The sequence below is a fragment of the Filicampus tigris genome, chromosome 6 (genome assembly GCF_054856515.1).
Source record: "Filicampus tigris isolate MCC_2025a chromosome 6, RoL_Ftig_1.0, whole genome shotgun sequence".
NCBI classification, from domain to species: Eukaryota; Metazoa; Chordata; class Actinopteri; order Syngnathiformes; family Syngnathidae; genus Filicampus; species Filicampus tigris.
The window spans coordinates 16,541,096-16,564,488 of NC_141222.1; the positions used below are offsets into that span (position 1 = coordinate 16,541,096).

General features: G+C 39.0%; 1 protein-coding gene across 9 annotated transcripts in view; it reads left to right on the forward strand.

Moving 5' to 3' along the window:
• Positions 1-23,393, forward strand: part of lrba (LPS-responsive vesicle trafficking, beach and anchor containing) — a 231,251-nt gene that overhangs the window by 1,890 nt on the left and 205,968 nt on the right. The window lies entirely within an intron of this gene.

Genomic DNA, 23,393 nt, shown 5'->3' on the forward strand with positions numbered 1-23,393 from the left:
TGTAAAGCCATTTTTTTCCAGACTACTGTTTATTAACCAATTATTTTTTTATTTGGTATTGTTTAGTGATTAAAAAAATGACTAAACAACAGCTAAGCAATTTCACACGAGAGGGATTGGTGTTCTACTCACCAACCTTTTTTGAAACTGATTCAGTTACTGGTGTAGTCATTGTTTTCCAAGTAAAAGCAGATTTTGCAGTTGTCTTATTTTGATCAAACACAAAAGATAACCAGTCTGCTTTCATGAAGGACTTAAAAGTTCAGACAATAATTACCGCTGAGAGGCTGTGAAATCAGGATTTCGACCATTTTGAGTTAAATAATGTCTCTAAACGATTAGTCGATTATTAAAATATTTGCCAAATAATTTGACCGATTAATCGATGAATTTTGACAGCTATTTGTTCTCCGCTGAGTAAACAGCACCAAGAATTTTGAAAATGTGATGATGCATTTCCAGAAATTGAACTTTTTTGTGTCTGGGAAAACGTTTTTGTGTGATCACCTATTATAAAAGCTTGTCCAAAAATGCCTTCACTTTGGAGTAATACAGTTTAACTTACGTGCTACCCAACATATCTCCTTGACAGTTTATTCTGCTACTCGGGGAACCCTTTATCTAATTGAGCAAGTCAGTATGTCACGTTACTGCTAGAACGTGCTAGCTTCCACATTTCATTGGACGCTAGCTAGCTACTTTTGAGGTGTTGTCCCAGGCCTGTGAGATCTGTAAATTGGCTCCATGGGCTCATTTTGTGGCATAGTGTCACCAATGAGCCCATTATGAGCGACAAAACATTATTCCAGTTGGGAATAGTGAGTTAATTTTGCAGTTTAACATTGCATTTCAGGGGATGCCAGTTGGCAGTCCGGCATCACTAACTATGCAATTTTGAGGTCCTGTTCTCATACTTTTTTTTTTTTTTCAGTGGGTTACTCGTACGTAGCCTGTATTGTGACTTTCATAGGGACACTGTTGAGAAAATATGACTGGCAACCTTTTCCAGGTTACGCTACCTAACTAATTTTGAACGACTCAAGACATCAATTTTTTTCTCCAGGGTCACAAATTCATTGGGATCACTGGCTCAACTTTCACAAGTTTAGTCATGCAACAATTTTATTGGCTAGCATCGTTGCATATAGTCTTTCGAGGGATGTGCCAGTGAGCTAATTTGTATTTCATTATGATGTCATGCATTCTTTTTTGGGTGCCAAAAATTGAAGCTTCTCAGATTGCACTACTAGTAAACAAACCCTTACCTGTCATTTGACCAAGGCAGATTATGAAAACCCGGTAAATGGCTTGAATGAGGATTATAACCTTCCCTTTCACTATAAATTGAATGTGTGAAAGGATGTTATGTGAGGAAATTGCTTCCAAGGGTGATGCCACGCCGGCCATAATTTAAATTTCAGCAGGTAAATTGATTTGATTGAAATCATTTTTGGACTGGTAGCAACAAAGGAACTGGCTGGTCATTATAGATGTAGCCTAGCTGTAAATAAACCCATCCTACCGTTGAGTTATTCTTTTGGTGACCGATGGTGTATGACTTTTAACATTTTTTTTAAGCTGAGGTAGTGGTCGATTTCGCTGTCATCCAACCGACGATTGCTTGAGTGTAAATGGCTAACATTCCACTAGGCAGTCTTGCGATCTTCTCTGTACAACAGTTTATGACACAATGTTGTCATCATTTCACTTCAGGTCAGCAGTAGTATATCACTTTTCTGCCACCTGTAAGTACCTTGGCGTTTAGTGTTTTACAAAAGTTTATGAAATGGTCTATACCATTCTACTGATCCATCATTACTTTCAATCTCTATTAAATAAGCTGCTGCTGCATACTATTAAGAGTTCTGTGTCAGTTGTATTACGGAGCCTTGTAATCACAGACCGAATAGAGTGAGTAATTATTGGTGTTGACGCGCACCGAAACAGCAATGTGCAAGTGGTAAATTGAATGTGACACAATGACTGGTGTCAGGATCCTCATTGCCAGGAGAAGCAAGTCAGCCTGTGACATATCCAGGTCAGTGATAGTGTGTATGTATGTACTGTAGTGTGTGTGCGCGCGCACAACCTGTTGGCCACCTCAAATCCTTTTCTTGCTTCATCTGGTGGCATCCTGACAGGATTCTCAAATTGGACGTTTTTGCGTTAGAGGGCGACAAAACCGGATAAGGGCGGTCAGTGTGAAGGACAACATGCAACTAGAGCTCGGCCGGTTTGGCGGCAGAAAGGGGGGATGGTGTGGCGGTGGTGAAGGTAGAACCTGCAAAACCGCTTCGTCACAGTGGCAACAGTTCATTCTTGCCATCTGTGTTGCAGTGCAAGCAGTTTTAGTGCGTTGCGCTTGTAAAGAAGCTTGTAGCAATGCAAGGCAAATCTATTGTATTAATAAGACACAAAATAGCTGGCAAGGCAATGACTCAAGCGTTAAGTGTGTTACAAGACTGCTAAAATACAGCTTCAAAGAACCACAGAGTCCTCTTGAGCATTTCAAGCTCATGCCAATAAGAAACGGCGGTTTGGATGTAGCCAATGAATCGATAAAGTGATGAAATACTCTATTGCAATTTTAGTGCCTTGGAATCTATTCCGGGACGCTGATCAAACACTGTTCGTTGTTTGTCCAGTTTTCACAATTCTCCCATAATAGAAATACATTATTTGCGATGAACAGGGACAGAGCCAACAGTCACAAATACTTGCTCAATTTGTCTTGGTCTTGTTTTTTAACAGCCATCTGGTGGAATCTTGGTGGTGTTGTTTGGTTTAATTCATTGTTTGTGTTTTTTGCCTGCATTTGAGATGTCCTGTTTTGTTGGTGGTTTTTGAATGCACCTCACGCACAGTCAGAAGTGAAACTGAAAGTGTGTTTCTGCTTCTCTCCTGTTGTAGCTACTTATAGCCCATGTTTGTAATCTACTTTTCCGTTACAATTTGACTGTAGTTCCTAACATTTATTACTGTGTGTAAATGCTAAAGGCAGAATTTATGAGTTAGCGGGTAATACCATTTGTGTAAAGTGCATTCGTTGGCACGTCAAGTATGTCATTCAGGCTAGTAGACTAGCTTATACTATTACTAGTACTACTGAATAATCATTTATGTAACATCATGAGTTCATGATTGTGTACATGCCAGAAGCATGACGCCTACAATACATTTTTCATACTGTAAATGTAGCCAAGAAATTGTGACACGACATACTGTCCCCACATGATTTTAGCATCTGCGTAAGGCCTTACAGGATGTTAATTGCTCCCCCATGCTTACAGCTGTGGCCTAGTATGCCCTCCCGTGTTCACCCTCCACTTCACGGGTAAAGTCAATGCAAAAGACCGATAGTGACGGGAAGAGTCTCTGGCCCACTGTGAGTCACTGCCCTACTTCCGAGCCACGCGGCTTTCGATCACCATCAACCCGTGGTTTGTACCATCTCTCTTTAACCAAAAGTAATTACTACTATGTAGTAGATATACAGACAGATACCGTTAAATGCACAGAATAAAGTCATTAAAGCGGAAGTCAAGGCAAACATTTTTTTTCAAGAATATTTTCTATCCAAGCCCATTAGTTGAAACAGGGCATTCTGAGAAATATTGCGTTTGTGGAATAAGTGTTAATCCACTCGTTTTTAGCCATCTGTGGGGGCGGCCATTTTGTCTTCTGTTGACTGAAAATGACATCACAACTGCTCACAACGACCAATCGCGGCTCAGATTCAGAAAACAGGTCAGCCGTGATTGGTCGTTGTGAGCAGTTGTGATGTCATTTTGCATTTTGCTGCCTAATTTATATCCCACAAACGCAAAATTAATCAGAATGCCGTGTTTCAACTAGTGGGCCTGCCGGGAACATATTCTTGAAAAAAATATGTTTGGGTTGACTTCCGCTTTAACATGCCCATAAAAACATTTGTACCATACCATGAAAACAATACTACTGTAACAACTGCTGTATTTGTCATATGTGCCATGACACAAAAAACAAATAATACCATAAAAAGTATAGATCATACATCTATATATACCATAGCCCAAAAAAAAACCAATCTTTAAAACATAGAGCTTCTTTTTGGGTACTCCCATTGTGACAGGCTAGCTGTTTGATACACACTTTTGGAATAGCTTAAGTTTTCCTCAAACGACCTTTAATTATTTGTTGTTATTATTAATAATTACTGATATTACTCCATGGGGTAATACTATCAGGAGTGGTAATGGGTAGGGGACGCTTTCGTTTATGGACAATAGAGAAAATTAAAGCTCAATGAATGGATTAGTTATTTTAAAATGACACATTAAGTTAACATTTCTATCCTTAATAAGAAGACTCCTATCCAAACTGCAAATCCATATAGCATAGTAATCATATGGATAATGTCTTTAAGTGTTTATGTATGCACTTTGGAAACTAGCTTCACAAACTAAATTGAAGCAGAACCTTTTGACTCTTTGTTAGCTGTCCAAAGGTCATCTCTGTCTCGACAACCCCTGAGAAAGTGCCTTGTAAATGTTTGACTCTCTTCTTCAGTCAGGAAGTTGTTTTATTTTTTGAAAGCTCATGGTCAGCTTGTGTGTGTTTCTGTATGCCAAAGTTGTGCATATCCAGGAGGTCACTGGTGTAGATTGTCACACTTTTTGCCTACATTTTATTTGCGCAGACACCACTCTGGTACTGGTTGCGAAAGGGTGGCGATGAAAACGCAGTTGTCATTACCTTGTGGTAATGGTGTAAATCTGGATTATTACACTGAAAAGAAACAAAACACAATACAAGAAAAAAAATGTTTTTGTTTTTTTTAGAGAAAATAGTTTATTTTTTCGGTTAGTCCAAAATTTTGAGAAAACAAGTTCTATATTTTCAAGAAAAAGCAAACCAAAAGGACATATGGTAATATCTGACATGCAATTACCAACTAAAACTCCTTCCAGTCAACTGCATTCTAAATTGTGATACTAGTAATAATCTGATGTTAATGTTCCAAATTACTGAGCATTTCTTTATTGCTTTTGATAATGTATGCTTTTTTTTAACCGATTGGCCTGATGCAGTATCGGTACTCGCCCATCCCTGCATAAAATCCTGATCGGAAAACCTCGACCCCAGCAATGTAAATTTTCTCTGGAATTCACCACTTTTCCCCCCAAAATATGGCTTTAGGCTTGTAGTGTGATTCTTTTCTTTTCAGTGTGGCCACATACAAAATGCAACATTACGGTATATGTGTATACTGTACCGACCTAAACCCAGCCAACCATCACCCACCCAGTTTTCAGCCAAAACAACCGTGCTTTTCGTCCATTTTAAAACGGTGAAAAACGGTCTCCTCTTTCGCCTCTGCAGCTGATGTCACTTTGAGGCAATGACGAGTCAGTTTGGTTCAAGTGAAGGACAGCTGGCCTGACAGCTGGGCTCCTGGCTGATCTGTGGGGCTACGCTGGAGTTTGACGAGTTATTGGTGCGGAATATGGCTTTACCTGAAGGCAAGGTCACGCCGCTAACCTCTTGAGTCTTGCTTAGCTTTGCGCAATTGGGGTGACAACAGTGAAACGCAGTGAAACAACCCCACTGCGTATTCGCGGTTCAGCATTCATCATTTTTTTTTTTCTGAAAAACTCACCTATTCGCTCCTCTTGTAAAAGGTGATAGCAGTATTGCTTTAGGGAAATCTGGTTGCATCTTGAAGAAGTGAGTCGGGGAGCTTTATACATAGAAAAGTGGACATTGTGTGTCAATGTCAAAAGGTGGGTTAAATGACAATGCAGTTTGTGTAAAGTAAGAGTGCACTTGTTTGCCCATGTGTAATGTCACGTCTGTTTGTGCTAGCGTGTTATTCATCTTACTATGCTAGTTCATATTAAGGATGAGCCTCATGTGAAGTTGGTTTGTTTGTGTTGATAAATTTAACTGTTGAATAGAGTTATTTGTGTACCATTGGTTTATGTTTGTTTACATTCCAACTGCATGATGTTGATACATTACGATTCAGCGTTTAACAGTGTTATCAGCGTTTTAAGGGCTTAGTCGACCTCTTGTGGCATCTGTAGGCAGTTAGAAATCCTTTTTTGGGATGCAATCAATTACCTGTGGATTATTCCTATCCCTGGAAGTAGGGCTGCTCGATTAAGCGATTTTGAACCGTAACCGAATTTTCTGGATAAAACGATGTTAAAAACGTTCAAATCGGCACGTTCAATTTTGTTATTTTTGGTGTATCTAAGTCTAGCCCATTTGTACTTTCTGTATTGTGTTCTGTTTGTACATTCTCATCGTATTTGTATTTTCTGTTAGTCTTCTCTTCGTATTAAGATCTCTGTTTTCCGGTGGATACTTCCGTGTTTGTCATGCGGTCACGTGAGTAGCGCGTTCGATCCAATTGCTGAAATGCGGAAGCGATTGTCCGCTGGCCGAGGAGAAAGTGACACAAGTGGGGGATTGTTTGCTGCAGGAGTCGACTATCTGAGCCGACTGCCGAGTGAGTGAGGAAGTGAAGTGGAGCGTTTGCTCAACTGACGGTATTGGCCAGGTCGATGGTGAGCTAGGAGCCCAGGATTGAAACTTGGAAATTGCCTGGCATAGAAATGAACCATTCTGAATCATCCCTGCTCTGGTCGGGCTGGTAGGAGGCTGCATTTTAGCCAGCCGATCCCCTTCATTGAACTTAAATTGACTGGTATTTTGAGTTCAAAGAAAGAAAGAAAAAAAAAAAGATTAAATAAAAGACATTCAAAATACTTCATTTTTCATTATTTTTTATTTTACAGAGAAGTCGTAATTGTAAAATCGGGTTTGAGAGAAAATAATCGGGATTTTCTTATTAGGCAAAATTTAACAGCCCTACCTTGGAAGGGCTTGGACCTTTTCCCCTACAAATAGTGTACATTTTAAGCGCTTTGAGTGTCTGGTTGTCCAGAAAAGCAGCATATAAATCTGATTTATTATTATTATTTTCTATTTGAGATCTTTGTACGTCATCAAAGATATTTTATTAGTTTTTTTAATCTAATATTTTTTATGTATTTATTTTCTAGTATTTTTTTCAAAGATTTTTGGCATTCAGCACAAATTTTTGTATTTATTTTCTAGTATTTTTTTAATAGTAGTGTTTTTGGATTTTTCTTCTCATTCCCCCCCAAAATTTCTTTTTTAATATTTTCTTTTTCCTTTTGCTGTGATGTATCAGACTGCATCAAAGGTCGACATTCCTCCTCCTTCCTCTTAAATCATGCTAATAATAATAATAGAACCTCAGCTTCATTTTGTTTTTTTGAGACTGTTTTCATTGAGCTGATCTTTTCTATGTTATGCATGAATACTCACGCCAGTGCCGACTTTCAAGCCATTTGGTGCTAATCCAAATCCAGTATTGTTCGGCCTAGTTGTCTTCTAATATGATTGTCCTCATTAATTAAGTGGATGTAGGCAGATGTTAAGATAACAGCAGCAGACAATTCAACAACTTGGGTACTATTTTTCATTTTATTTATTTATTTTTTGGTGATAGTGTACTTTCCCAAAGTAAATGGACTTGTGAATTTACCTCCCTCACATTGAAATCAGCACCACAGTTCTAAATGACCAGAGGCGTTTGGAATAAAATTGCATCTTCTTGATCTACCGTACCCAGGTGATAAAAACCTTTTGATGGAGATAGCATCCACCATGTCCCTGTGCACAATTTCACACACTTGCAAGGGTGAGCAAGAGGTCCTCTCTAGTACCTAACAATAGCAAAAACATAAGACGTTTTTTCCTCCAAAAGTTTGATGTACAGTACTCCATATAACGTTATCATTGGTCATATACATGTAAACATTGGTAGCATTTGGCCAGCTTCTAAAGTTGCCCAAATGACACAGTTTTGAGTTAAAAATGGTCTTGTGTAAATGGCTGCTTATAGATTGGTGTAAGCTTCACAATTGGTTTTTTTTGTTTGTTTGTAAATTCAGACTGCACGTGTTAATCACCGACGATGGAAAGTTAAGTCCGGTGGTTTTTGTATCATCCCATTCATTGCACAAATACTTTGCTGAGAAGTACCAAAGTCTGGAAATAACATTTCTGACACGGCATGAATTCATCCGATCGTACAATCGGTCGAAAGATGCTATCGCTTTTCTTACATTAACAAGACCTGAAGTCGGATTTGAAACAACCTTAATTTGCTCAGTCTTTCCTTGTTAATTTGGCATGCGTATTAGATATGGTCCTCTTGTCTTTCTCCTTTTTCCCACAACTGAATATAGTTTGGAGGCTTATTTTTCACCAACAAAAACCGTGACTGTATCTGATTTGTTTCCTTTGATGATTACCCTTTGTGGTAATTGCATTTCCGATAAACAAATTAGCATTTTTGCGGCGGATAATCAGGGTGTCAAACACTATGTTCTAGTCAGCAAGTAGTAACTTTACAGGCCATAACCGGGATGTTTGAGCTCTGTTTGCCTCATGATATCTGATTAAGCAGTAGCTCTCATCGCCTATTGTGTTAACTGGCATTGTTTGTGAATTGGACATAAAAGCATCACTCAAGAGGTACCCTGCCGTTTAAGTTCTTAACTAGCGAGACTGTTGTTGGGTTCTTGCTATTGCCCTTGGGCACGGGAAACAATAACCATCTTGCAAAGTCGCATAATAGTTTAGTTGCTTTCCATCCCAGTGCATGATTTTAATTGGTAATCTACCGAAATTTCAAAATCATTTGTACCCTAACAGTTGCAGTTTCTGCCAAAGCTTAGTTACTCTCCTGGTAAAAAATAGGGACGAACTGATGCCAATTTCTTCACACACAGTACAAGTACGTACATTTACATAAATATTCACCGATCCAGAGTATGGATACTTGATAATGCCATTATGTCGAAAAGACAAACTCTTATTGAACACGGCATAATTTTAATCTTAGGGCAGATAATAACATGCCATAAATTGACGTGCCAACAGGGAATGCGAAAGTGCCACATGCATAGAGACAGTCGGATGTGACGTCTGCCGACTCGTGGTAATGGAATGTTGCACCCCCACCTTCATCTTATCTGGCATTTGGTCAACTTCTAAAATTGCCCAAATAACACAGTTTTGAGTGAAGAATGGTATTGTGTAAATGGCTGCTTATAAATTGGTGTGTCACAATTGTTTTTTTTTGGTTGTAAATTCAGACTGCACGTGTTAATCACCTGCGATGGAAAGTCAAGTCCTGTGGCTTTTGTAGCATCCGATTCAAACAGTTGGCAACTGTTGAAAGTGTCTCAGTGGTCTGGAATCTGAATCTATTGCTAAAAACCAGTCGGCATTCCTCAGATCGGTCCGTCTATCGGTCTATGATGGATTTGCGGACAATAATTGATAAATGGGAAATAAATGGATTATACATAGATGGAAGTAGATTTTCACCCCTCTAGACTACACTATTACACTAATAATAAATGCATGATGGTGCACAATTACTTATCTTATCTATCTATTGCATACTTATATTATCAATTGCATTGGAAGTGGAATGAACAATCAAATCTGACCATTCTGACATTATGCCTTCACTACACGATAATGTCAAAGTATTCAACATTATTATTATTATTTTTTGATCGATGCACAATATCCTTACGGTCTATTTCTAACATGTCCAGACATCTGGCCAGTCCCATCGCATGTCTAGACGGGCAGCACTGGTCACACATGGCTCTGCATAACTGTTAGAGGTTGAGAGCACATCATTGGGGTTATCAGTTTGGCATTTTACATCATTAGATGAAATCATAACCTCTCACATCACACTTTTGATATCCCTGAGGCGAAACAAGGCTAAAACTCCTTTTACATTGTCTGGAAAACAAACATACTTTTCTTGTATTGCTGTTTTGTTTAAAAAAAAAAACCGTACATGTAATGGATGGATGAAATGATGATATTCCGTCTTCGGTTTGAGGTGCAGTAAGTACTGATTTACCACTGCCAACTACTAGAGCAACCAGAATGGAAAAAAAACACCTTATTTCATATAAGGTGATTTGTGTGACGGACTGACGATGAATTAGTATCACCTCGCGGGAGAAAAAAAGATGTCATCATGAAAACACCCATTCTCATACATTAGCCACCGTGTTTGGAATAAAGTTGAATAACAAATCTGGACCTTACCGAAAAGTGCATTTTCCCACTCGTTCGTCACTGATATGTAGACTTCATTCATGTTTGGGTGTATCCTGTCGTCACACTAATACGCCGTAGTAGATTTGTGCTACAGGCCTCAGGAATACAGACAATGTAATTTGTGGACTGTCCTTAACACAGACTGTAGGAGAAATACAGCGTCTCGCACTGTTATTACATATTCAATTGTAGTGACAACGAATTCAGTCATGATCTATTGACAAGACAGTTTCTGAAATTGTCCTAAATGTCGCAAATGTAGGTACGATGCGGACTACAATTGTGTAAACTGAATGGTAAGCGAATATCGAACATCCAGTACAGTGTGCGTGTGCTGGTGTTTGTTTGCTCAACTCGGCGAGGGTTTTCCGAATGTGTGTGTTTAATTTTGTTTAGCATGCTTGGGCGGTCGCAGTTTTCCTCGTAATCCATATGGCTTGTGGTGGAACAGAATTGCTCTTCACGGTGACCGTTTTGGCACTAACATCTAACAATGTTACTTCCATCGACATCAGTCTTGTCAACCCCAAACCATTTACAGACTAGGGACGTAGACTTGTGCCTTGCGATGAATTTACCTGCTGGACACTGCTACATGTATGAAACACGTTAGCTGAGCTGCTTACAGAGACATGTGACTGGGTCCTGCCCACTGATTCGGCAAATGTTTATCACTTCCTCCTCCTTTGCTGTCAATGTACACTGATTTGCCGAATGAGGATTTCATCAGGCGGCACGGTGATGGACTGGTTAAAACGTCCGCCTCACAGTTGAGAGGTCGTGGGTTCGATCCTGGCTCCGGCCTCCCTGTGTGGAGTTTGCATGTTCTCCCCGTGCCTGCGTGGGTTTTCTCTGGGTACTCCGGTTTCGTCCCACATTCCAAAAATATGCATGGTAAGTTGAATGGACTCTCTAAATTGCCTCTAGGTGTGATTGTGAGTGCGAATGTTTGTCTTTGTGTGCCCTGCGATTGACTGGCAACCAATTCAGGGTGTCCCCCGCCTACTGCCCGAAGACAGATGTCACAATATCGTGATATTGTGATATTAATATTGCCACGCTATTTTTTTCGTCGTCATGTCAAGATATTAATAGCACCAAATGTTTTTAAAAGCCCAATATTCGAATTTTAAAAGGTTCATTGACTGCAGGTAAACACAGTCACTGTCAACTCAACACAATGCAGGGTATGACATTGGCATGGCAGTTTTTGCCAACTTTGGAGCTAGTATAATGACACTGAAATGGAACAAGAGGATGAAAATCAACCCAGCAGTTGTTTGGGCATTCGGGGGTAGTATCAGGGTGCTAGAGTATTTTTCAGACCAGCTATTTTACCGAGGTTCTTTTTAGGCTTACTGTATGTTGTCACTGACAGAAAATTGGCAGTGTGAAGTTCCATTAATCACACTTCCAAACATTAATGAATAAGTGTTGGCCAAAAACTACGCTACAACTTTTTTTTTTTTTTTTAATTTTGCAGTTTCTTAGTAATGCAAAACCTGTAGGTGGGATGAGGTTAACTGCCACTAACTGCCAGCAAAAGTAATAATGAGGGCGTCGAATGCAAAGGGCAATACCTGCAATACTGGTTTTAGAGCAAACACAAGACTGTCAGGTTGAATTAGAATGACTGGTGTTTCTGATGCATGCTTGGTTCTCAATATTGTAAATGTCATGTCACCAAATGTACAGAGCTTCAGTGTCATGTTCAGTCAGTGGCATGTACCAAACAAGGAAATACTTTGTTTACTCTTAGATCCAATCGCCTCCTTCCTGTGTGCGCCTCCTAGCCGCTTGCGCATTCTTCAGCATGAACCTGACTAATGCCAAACAATTCATTCCGCACTGCCTGCACATAAAGTTTTTATGTATCGCACAACTTGAATGTGAGCATCTTGTCAGGGAAGACAATGATTTGGTTGGAAAAGAGAGACTTTTAAGGCTCATGTCTAAGAAGCCTTCAGGACAAGCCCTATCCTTTTGTTGGTGATGCCAGCCAGCCTTGAACTAATAATGCCGGTTAATGTCAGCAATGTTTTTTTGTGTTTGTGTTTTTGCACCATTGAGTGATCTCTTTTTCTAACTTTGAAATATGCAAATATTCTCAAAACTACATTGTATCCTATTGTTGTTGTTGCTGATATCAGTAGAATGCCGCACAAGAGCTATTTTTAGACCGAAAGGTCACATGACGTAGGGGTGTCAACATAGAGACGCATTTACAGACGGCTCGTGTTAGTACTGCTTGTTTTCTGCCCGTTTATCTCAGGAAAAAAAACATGCAGAGTAAACACTGTTGCTATGGAACTTGCAGAAACGACTCCAGACACTACGACCGTCCACATATGAAGCATGTATTCTTTATTCGTTTCCCGAAGCCAAAACCTCAGAGGGATAAATGTTAATGATGGCTCAAATTGTGCGCACGTCCAAAAGATCAGTTTAACATGAGCAAGATGAAGCCTTTCACCTTCATATGTAGTAAATAGGGATGTTCCGATCAGGTTTTATGACACCGATACCGAAAACAACCAAGCATAGATCAGTTTCAGAAAACAGGAGAACCATAATTGGTTGTTACCTGAGCCCCGAGCAACTGTGATGTCACTCTCAGTTGACAGCAACTGACAAAATGGCCGACCCCTGAGATGGCTAAAAACGGGTGGATTTTTCTGTTCGACCCATATTCCACAAATGCAATATTAATCCAAATGCCATGTTTAGACTAGTGAAGGCGCATAGAACATAATACAGTGGTACCTCTACTTACGAAATTAATTGGTTCTGGAAAATTTTGTAAGTAGAGACGTGTTTTCCATGTAAATGCCCTCATCCGTTCCAAGTCCCCCAATATTCAGAAATAAATGTTTTATAAAGCATAAAAATGCATCAAAACATGTAACACATACATGTTACAATTGCACAATAAATGAGAGTTGTGCATAATGTAAAAAAAACAAAGAATAGAGTAAGGAATAAAAATCGCCTTTTGCCCTCTTTGGTTCATGTTCTCTCTCAGAAGTGTTTTTTGCCTGGCGTTTTGTAAAGAACTGATTTAATAACGTGGCGACTGTCGATACATTACAGTCATATACTTTGGCGAGATCAACCAAACGCATCCCTTTTTCATACTTTTCTATTATCTCTTCCTTTGTTTGTATGGACAAAAAAAACGATTTTCTCCTTTCTTTTTTTTTTCTTTTCTTCGTTTCTAATTCAGGAACACCTCATGGCCCGAGGGGTGAATGACGAGGACGCTGCATAGACATATCTATCACATATCTATCTATCTACCTGTCTATTTATACACATAGACACATACGGTAGAGGTCCCTCTTAGCCAATGGGATGCCAAGGAGATGCTAGGCTAGCCAATGGTAGAGCAGCTATGAGTATGTTGCGTTCAGGAAACTCCGGAGCTGCGAGTGGCAGCCTATTCTGTATTTTTCCCTTTCGTATCCTGAAATTTATTTCGTAACAAGAGGCAATATTTTCCTGTTGAGGCGTTTCGTAACTATGAAGAGACGTTCGTAAGTAGAGGTACCACTGTAGTATAAAGAAAAACTTTGGGTTGACTTCGACTTTAAAGGGATATTGTGTAGTATTTAGTGCCATTGTGTGATGAACTAATAGAATGCAGCCACCTAAGTTTGAAGCGCGCACTACGGTGCCTCAGAGAGACCACATGTTGCATGCCTACCACCAATTTCATCAGAAGAGATGCAAGCAAAATGTCATCACAAAAGACTTCTAGTATTTCCTCAGGTGACGAAGTGCATTGCATTTGTTACACATGCTTAGGAACTATGTTGGCTAAGTTTGTCCCCTTCGGGTATCCATAGCAGAAAGATGGCGGCGAAACATGGCAACCTCCTGTTATATAAAAAATGTATGTTGATGTGATAGAACATATTTGTTTGCATATTTTTGAAATTAATAGTAGGGTTTAAAATGAATGAACATTAAAAAATCTAAATATTCTACACACTGTCCTTTAAGGTATTTGATATATTCCATGATATGAATTTAAGGCCATGTCAACCCAACTCTACAGTACATTAAAGGCAAGGTGTATCATTTAATACTCATGGAGTGTAGTGTCAGCATTCAAAATGGCTGATTCCCTCCCAATTCTCTAATGCAGAATGGATCGCCAAAGCATGTATTTGCTCAAGTCATGGAACCATCTCTTTGCTGTGAAGCTGCCATTTCATATTGACACTCTTTTGAAGGTATTCTTAGAAAGATGCTGAAAGTTTTTCTTTTTTTAATAGACCGTTTCACCTTGTTTTTTTCTCCTCTGCCATCAACATGTTTTTTATTTCGACTCGAGAAAAACAAGAAAATTCACTTGACTCTATTAAAACTCCCAATCTGAATACAAGCTATTATAATGCTATTATAATGCTTCTGATCCCAATGATAACTTTGTAGGTTGAGTGGAATTATTTCCATTTGTCTATTGCCCAATGTGGGCACTCTACTCAAGGTCATTGTTTGCTGCCACTCCTGGATAACGTTCTTGAAGTGGATGGTTTGTTGGTCCACTGTTGCCATGCTCACTGCATCGTTTGCTTTGACTAACAGATTGGAGAAAATAAAGGTACTTATCCAGTGCCAGTGAGCACCCCCGTGTCTGAAACTACAGTATTTTCCGGACTTTAAGTCGCTCCGGGGTAAAAGTCGCACCAACCATGAAATGCATAATAAAGAAGGAAAAACATATATAAGTCGCACTGGAGTATAAGTCGCATTTTTGGAGGAAATGAATTGTGCTCTTAGTACACATCATTTCCACAGAGCTACGATGGTAACATTTCGCTAACATTCACACATGTAGCATACAAGAAAGTTACGGTAAGATAACTTTAAACTCACCAAAACTGTTGTAGATCGATTAAATAAGTCTTTTATTTATCCCTGACCGTGTAGAATGTTTCCAAGTCCCTAAAAGTATTCATGTATTTGGTCGTAATTATCTCTTTGTTCTCTTCCCCGCTCTCAGCTCCGTACATGTGGCTGCTGCAAGACCCCAGCCAGTGTCTTAAAGCAACAGTACACTATTTTGTATAGATGTATATTGATAGACGGTCAAATTGTCCTTATCATACTATTTTAATTACCTATTTATCAAAATGTTAGATTTGAACCGTTTAAAGTATTCATGCATTTTAATAGCTTTTAGGATTTATCTTTGTTTCTTTGTGTGTTACAATAAGATGAGAAATGATATACACTATACATGTTATTCTGCCCGTTGTAAAGTCAATATGGAATGCAGGTTTATATGCAGCCTTAGAATGCCCTCCTGTGGTTGTTTGGTGTATTGTTTGCTGACGTTGAAAAGGAAAGAGATACAATGTAATGTGTTAATAATTTCACACATATGTCGCTCCAGAGTATAAGTCGCACCCCTGGCCAAACTATGAGAAAAAACTGTGACTTATAGTCCGGGAAATACAGTAATCATAAGTGTGAATGCTTCTACTGGGAGCTAAAGAGTGTAATGAGAGTGGCAAAGACTAATAAGGTCATTGTTGTATAATGGCAGCTTGAGAGTTGTTGTTGTGTGTGTGTGTGTGTGTGTGCGTGCGTGGCAGAATATTTTGAGTGAGATTTAGTATTAAAAAGCAGTGATATAGCAGATCACATCTTTCTGTGCATCGGCATGTACTTTGTTGCTACATTTGTTTTTCTGAAGTACCAGAGACATATTTGATTGAATATCATAGAAAGGTGGGATTTACAGGTGTAGTCACCTTAATGGAAAGTGTGGAATTCCACTTATCAGTTTCTTAATTACTTCTGCCAAGCGTGAAAGTGTGAGCTATTGTTTTGATCGCAAAAAATAATGATGTATTGGACTAATCAATTTTTTTGTTTATTTAGGTTTTTGTTGGAATTTATCTTGCAAACAGTATGTGGTTGGAATTGAACAGACACATCTTCTATTTCGGTGATTCTCTACCTTTTATTGAGTCAAGGCACATGTTTTATCTTCTCCCAAAAAAATGACAGCACACTACTGAACAAAATTGTCATAAGTAGGTATACAGGTTCATTATTTTGTCCCTTCTCACATCTAGTGGGAGAACATTAATTGTTTAGCCTATCACTAAACGTTACTGGCATAGATAGTTGAAAAGAATAATTAAGGGAAATTGTCTAATTCCCTGTGATGGTCTCACATGGCACACTAGTTATGAAGAACTGTTGTAATTCATAGTGTAAGATGCTTTTCTATACCGGTAATCTGTTTTTATGTCAGTAAGGTTTCGGAAACAGTTTATATTTCGTTGCCTACTGTATGATAATGCATCTCGTTTTACTCGTGCCCCTTTAACCATCGCTCGGACCAGATAATTTGTCCTCTTGGCAGCGTTGAAATGGCAGCGTTGAAATGGCTCACGTGTTGTACATCCGTGACCGACGTCTCTCTTTGCCTAGCGCTCTCATGGACCAATGCACTCAACCGCCTTTGGTTTGATGAGATGGCTCGTTAAAAAGAGGATGCATTTAAAGGGCTATTGGGGAAAAAGTAGGCCATCGGCGAGTCGTCGCTCTGACAGCTCGTTTGAGTGTTTTTCGGCCTCGCTTTTGTCGAAAAACAAACAATACGGTTGCATGTGGTCCTCATCAAAAGGTTGATATTGCTACTCGTGGATCAAATGTTGTCATGTAGCTTCAAACGGATGACAACAGGGCTATGTGCTGTGTTCTGTGATTCAAACTGTAGTGACATGAGATTTAACTATACGTGATTAACCAAAAGCATCCTTATGTTTATGGCATTAGACAATGTAGCCAAAGGTCTTCATGTTCACATGGGTTCACCCTCAAAATGAATAGCAGCGTCATTAAGGAGACAATACAAAGATGGTATTGTTGGTCTCGTCCTGCCATATGAGGTGTGTCTGGAAAAGTTTTCTTTCACAAATGTAGTTCAAATCCAAACTACAAAATACTAAACTAAACTGTTCCCTTCAAAATAATCTCTCTGGAGTCCAACACACTTTCCATTTCTGCCATGCCCTCATGCACTCCTGAAAGGATTCTTCCAGGACCCTCCGCAGCTCCGTCGTCATGGCCATCCACATCTTTAAAATGAGCCCCCTTGATGACTCCTTTGAGCTTGGGAAAAGACAAAAAAATGCCAAGTACCGCACACACTGTGGCCTCCCTTTCTTCAAGAGACGATAATCCATTTTCAGATTTCATAACAATCAATTAATTGATTAATCCTAATGTATGCTAGCGTTTTTATTTATTTTTCTTCCATGCCATGGGTTAGTTATAATTCTTAATTTAATAGACCATAGAACATACGGTAGTGGAGTTGTACAGACTGGTGCTTGTTGGTGTCAAAGCTCTTGTCCATATTTTCTGATTTTTGAGAAAGAACAGTGGTCAAATACTGTCTGTCTTATGCTGCCCAAAGGTGGCCACGGCGCACACACCACAATGAGCAGCACACTGTGCGTTGCAGGAGAAAGTGTGACAAAAACCGTTGAATTAGTTTTGATTGTATTCACGTGTCATTAATGTGTTTCTATGAAATATGATGTTATAAAGTGCTATTTTTCCTTTTTTGCATTTTTTTTGGGAGGCTGGAAATGACTTTTCCATTCATTTCAATGGGGAAAGATGATTTGAGATGTGGGTGTTTTGGTTTACGAGCATGGGCGTGGATGGAATTAAACTCGTACCTCAAGGCACCGCTGTATCAGCAAAAACAAGCAAGGGAAGATGACAGAAACTTGAATTGCAATTCAAACCGAATAGCCTCTGCATGCACTTTTGTGACACAGCAGTGATGCATGACTTTTATTATTATATTTGTGTGTGTTTTTGGGGCTTCCTGGCTCACTGGCTGTTTGAAATGGTGAGTGGCAGTCAGGCGTGCAAGCAAGCGGAAGCCAAGAACGCTGAAACGGGCAGTTGATAACAAGTGATGGATTTTTGGATTATCTGAACAAATGTGTAGATCCCCTGAAGACTTCCTCTGTTCCGGCAAGAACATTAGCCTAACCCGGCTACCTTTTCTTTTTCTTTTCTTTTCTTTTCGACGTCCCAATGATCCCTGCCATGCTCGCGTGTTCTTCTCCATGGCGACCAAAACGTACTTTGTGTTGCGCCCCATTGGCTGCTCAGCCATGATTAATTCAGGTAGGCCTCAGGGGAATGGCGAGGAAGAGCCAGGCTGGGTTACTCAGTCGGGGATCTGGTGTCTGGTTGCCATAAAGCTACAGGGTTGAGGTGCAGAAGCACTCTTGGGATCGGACCCAGGCTGCAGCTGGCAACCTATACTGCTTGTTCCTGATGTAGCTTCTGTATATAAATGATGGAGCAGGGCATAGTTTGTGTGTCGATTCATCTGGTGATGTTGGTCTGAATGCAGTGATGGGCAGTAGCCTCACTAACCTAATAATCAAAAGTCTAATATGTATTTCTATGAAGTTATATTAACTTAGTCACAACACTCGATATGTTCTCTTAATATGGCAGTGGTTCTTTTAGCTGCACTGCTTCCAGTATGTGAATGTTAGACCAATCAAATTTCAGCCCCCATGCGCTGCCATGCTTTCTCTAGGACGCATAAGACGCAACTAACGGCTTACGATGCCCATAAAATAAAATAAAATATTGCTACTTTTGTTCTAATATTTTCCTTGAACCTTCAAAATCAGCCCATGTGATTTTAAACTATATTAGCACAATAATGTCAGCATTTTTTTGGGTTCTGCTTGGATGGTCAGAATAAGCCAAGTTCAATGAGCAAAACATGTTCACATTAACACATTTATTATTCAGCATCTATGGTGTGTGTGTGATGCATTTTGGTTTGTCTTTTTGATAAAATATTGATTCTGAACTGCTTCAGATGATGAACATGGCACAGATATATATATATATATATATATATATATAGATCTATATATAGATCTATATATAGATCTATATATAGATCTATATATAGATCTATATATAGATCTATATATAGATCTATATATAGATCTATATATAGATATATATATATATATATAGATCTATATATATATATATATAGATCTATATATATATATATAGATCTATATATATATATATATAGATCTATAGATATAGATCTATATAGATCTATAGATATAGATCTATATAGATCTATAGATATAGATCTATAGATATAGATCTATAGATATAGATATAGATCTATATAGATATATGGATGGATGGATTATCTTGGAATCAAAAGCAGGGACAAATTCAGCCTCGTAATTGATGCCGAGTGTGTCCCCACAATGTGCCTAAGCGGCCTCGTCTTCGTATTTTCTCTCTGTCCGCTTCGTTGTTCGTCAACAATGATGGATGGACGAGTCGCTGTGAGTGGCAGACTCATAAATCAGAACTTTCTGAGGGAAAAAATGGCACCCATGAGAGGCTAATGGCACATCTGGATGCAGCTGCACTCGTTCAACCAAAACTTTAATGTTGTAGGTGCACTATAAAATATCTATTCCTGTCCAAAAGATTGACCGAGCAGAACAACTTAAAACACATTAGCAAGGCCTTACGCTTGAACCCCAAGTTATACATATCGTAGGTGTTTTTTCTTTTCAGTATTGCTCATCACAGTTTTTTGGTATTATCATTCTCGTTGGCAATGCTGTATCGTTAGTGTGTGATCCCTCCCCTAAAACATCATCAATGTGTCTTTAAGAAATGTAACAAAAGTGGGCTGATGGGGAAATAGCTTAGTTAAGAGTTAAGAGTTCCAATAAGAATGACTATTATTACGTTAAAGCATTCATTTATTAACACTAGAGCCACGATTTTGTGTTTCTGCAAAAAGCCACATAATACCTATGGGCGCACATAAAATAGACCAGCATATGAGCTCACATGATATGCTAGCTTTGCTGTGTATTTGTGCTGGTGTTGCTGTTTTGTTTTTGTTGTTTTTTTTTTTTTTAGTAGGGTTGCCATTACATTCAACAAAAACTGTGGTAAAATGTCCTGTGTTGAACTTCATATTTTTATTATGCTCTGATTTTTTTATGATTTTTTTTTTTTTCCCCTCCCATTTTGAAAGTGAACTTGGTAGGCAACACTCCTCAACGTTTTTTCTCTTGATCTCATTTGCATCAAAGTGCATGCGTGAGATGCACATTGCTGGTACCTCGCTTGTCGAATATACGTAATCTGTTCAATCGCCGCGTTCGGACAAGGCCTTTATCTTATACGCAACAGCGTGCCTATATTTTGAAGTGCTGACGTAGCGGCCAACCAGAAAGTAAAAAGTCAGCCTTTTCCTACTGATTTAGAAAATGTATCTTTCATTGTTACAAAAGAAAACCCAGTATTTGCTCATTTAAAAAAAAAAAAAGAAGGAAAATCAAGGGAAGACAATATGTTATCTTTCAGTGTTAATACAATGAATGCACTTTATCAAGGCTTCCTCCATTGTCCTCATGCCGTCACTTGTAAATAAGTCCACCAAAATAGCAGTAAATTGCTTGCTTTGGTACTGGAGTGATTACACTTGTCTAGACGTAATGGCTCAACAGCGCCCCTCTCTGTCATGCGGTGGATATAAATAGCTGGGTGTGTCGCATTTCCCGCCAGTTCAATTGTGTCACTGACGAGGTGAGTTGGGTACCGCTGTGCACTTGCTAGTGGACAATTAGCCACAAATGGTAATTTAACAATTTACTCCTTAGCGTGCCGATAAAGCCTTCTGTGGCTGACCAGTGCACGCCGTATGTTTGTGCAGACGGAAGTAAATGAGTCGAGCAACCATCACATCTCCTGTCACTAATTTCTAAGTTGCCGCAGAGGGACATCAATCGTGCTGTGTTGAGCAATACCAATCGTTCTGGCTGGCACACAATTAGCTGGAGGTGGCCGGCTCTGAATTTTGAATGTAGGAAAAGCCGTGGCCTCGGTTCACACCGCAGGCAAATGTGATCTAGATCAGATTTCTTTGGCCCATATGCGACCTGTATCAGATTTTTTTATGACAGTCTGAACGGCTCAATTCCGATTTTTTTTCAAATGCAACCGAGGCCACTTTAATATGTGGTCCTAGATTGGATACATATCGGATTTTTTGCAATGTGACTGGAGTCTGAACCACCAGGTCGCATATATCCGACATTGACGTCATCAGGAGCCCAAAATGCGCTCCGTGTGGGAGGAGTCAGAGTGCTGCCAGCGGGGCGATTGAATTCTTCAATGTTGTTTTGAGTAACAGTATTGACTTTGACTTTAATTTAATCCCACTTAAAAGATGAAGCATAAAGTGGACATTTATGGTGAAAGCAGTAATTCAGCAACAAAGATCAGTTCATTTTTTAAACGCTGTTATGACGTGACGTCATCTTGAGTGACGTGACGTCATCTTGAGTGACATCTTCATGAAATGAAATCGAATGAGATCGAAAAGCCTCTCCTCATCATTACCCCCAAATATTGTATTTCTACCCCCTACCGAATCGCTCCACTGTTGAAATGCTCCGACACGCTGGACCACGTTTACTTCCGTAAACACTATGTTGTGAGTGACATCGTCTCTTCTCCTGCGCATGCAGGTCACTTTGGCGACGCATACAGTATGTTTACACAGCAGACAGACCTAGGTCGCATGTGTAATGTAATATGAACGCTTTCACAAAACAAAAACTGATTATTTTTTTTTTTTTTCAAAAATCCGAATTGAGCCTTAAGACATGCGGTGTGAACCTATCTTAAGAGAGTCTTTGTTGCAAAAATGTGTATTGCTTCAGATAGTCCCGGTTTTTATTTTTTAATTTTTTATTTTTTTTATTTTTTTATTTTTTACACTTTTGATGTCTAGTGGTTTTAATGAGACCAATGTACATTACACACATTAATGGTGGAAAAAGTGAAAATGATTTATCTAGGTCTCATTTTTGGCATTTCAACAGATGTGTGTAGACTTTTTATAACCGCTCAATGTGTTGGATGTGTACTGTTGTAAAATATAGTGACCGTGTCTGCATTTGCATTTTTATGTGTTGGAAAACAATTTAATGTTCGTATATTAAAAAAAAAAAAAAAAAAGAAAATTAAAATCGGGGGGAGGTTGTTAAAAGTGGAAACGTGTCTTCCATTTGATATGTCAATTTTTATGTACTTGTGAAATTTTTCCGCCGACCTGTTTGGCTAGCCAAATTAGTAACTATTTTCTTCAGACTTGGCACAAACGTAGAAAATTATTGCATTAATGTGTTGTTTGGTGGTGCCAAGGCCACTATGACCTAATTCATCACTTTTTCCCTATGAACATGATAGTTAAAGAATGCTTTGGCATGGCTTCAAAGCCAGGCACATTCCATTACTGATCACTACTTTATGTATATATCTTAGCGCACCATAATTCTCTTTGGATGTTATTTGTAGTTTTTGACAAGATGGATGGTGTTATTTTCAGTATGTCATTACGAGGTTAAAGCGATAGTCATCGTTATTTTGTGCCTCCTATATCTCGTACAGAACACACAAACACAAGCATCTAATCTCACCTCAAGTCACTCTAATTGGACAGCCTCCATTCCTTGATCCATTATAGTCATAGTTTTCACACACAGCCCGTGTAGTGGTTGTATAGCACATCATGTGTTCATTTTTGCCATTGAGTCGGAACATGACAGCCGCACTGGTGGAATGAATTTGACATCTACGTTGTTACTTTCCTTATCTCCCTTCGATTAGGCCGAGTTCAATAATAAAAACGTCATTGCTGCTATTAGGACGTGACTTTTATGGCTCGCAACATCATTTTTTTCCCAGTGCACAAATAACATTTGGCTTGTGTGGCTGAATATGGCGCTGCTGAGATTGTTTGCCGTTGTGCGTCCGGAAAAGAAAATTCTAATAAAAAAAAAAATAAGGCTAGCAGACTAAATTTACACACATGATATTTTTTGGAGATTTTAAAATGGGTCAATTTGGTCTGCAACATAACCAGTTTTAAAGCACTTATTTCTTGTAATATTTTCAAAGTTAAAAACAGGTCGGTTTGACACACAACATAACCGAAAGGTTCAGCTTTAAATGCGTTTTCTTGATTTTGAACCTTTAAAACATGAGAATAAAAAAAGCAAAATGACCACTAGCATAACAGGTGGGTTTCGAACCACAGTTTGTTACTCTCACCCGTCCCTCTCTCGCTTCCTCACTTTCTCTCTATCATTATCTTCCCT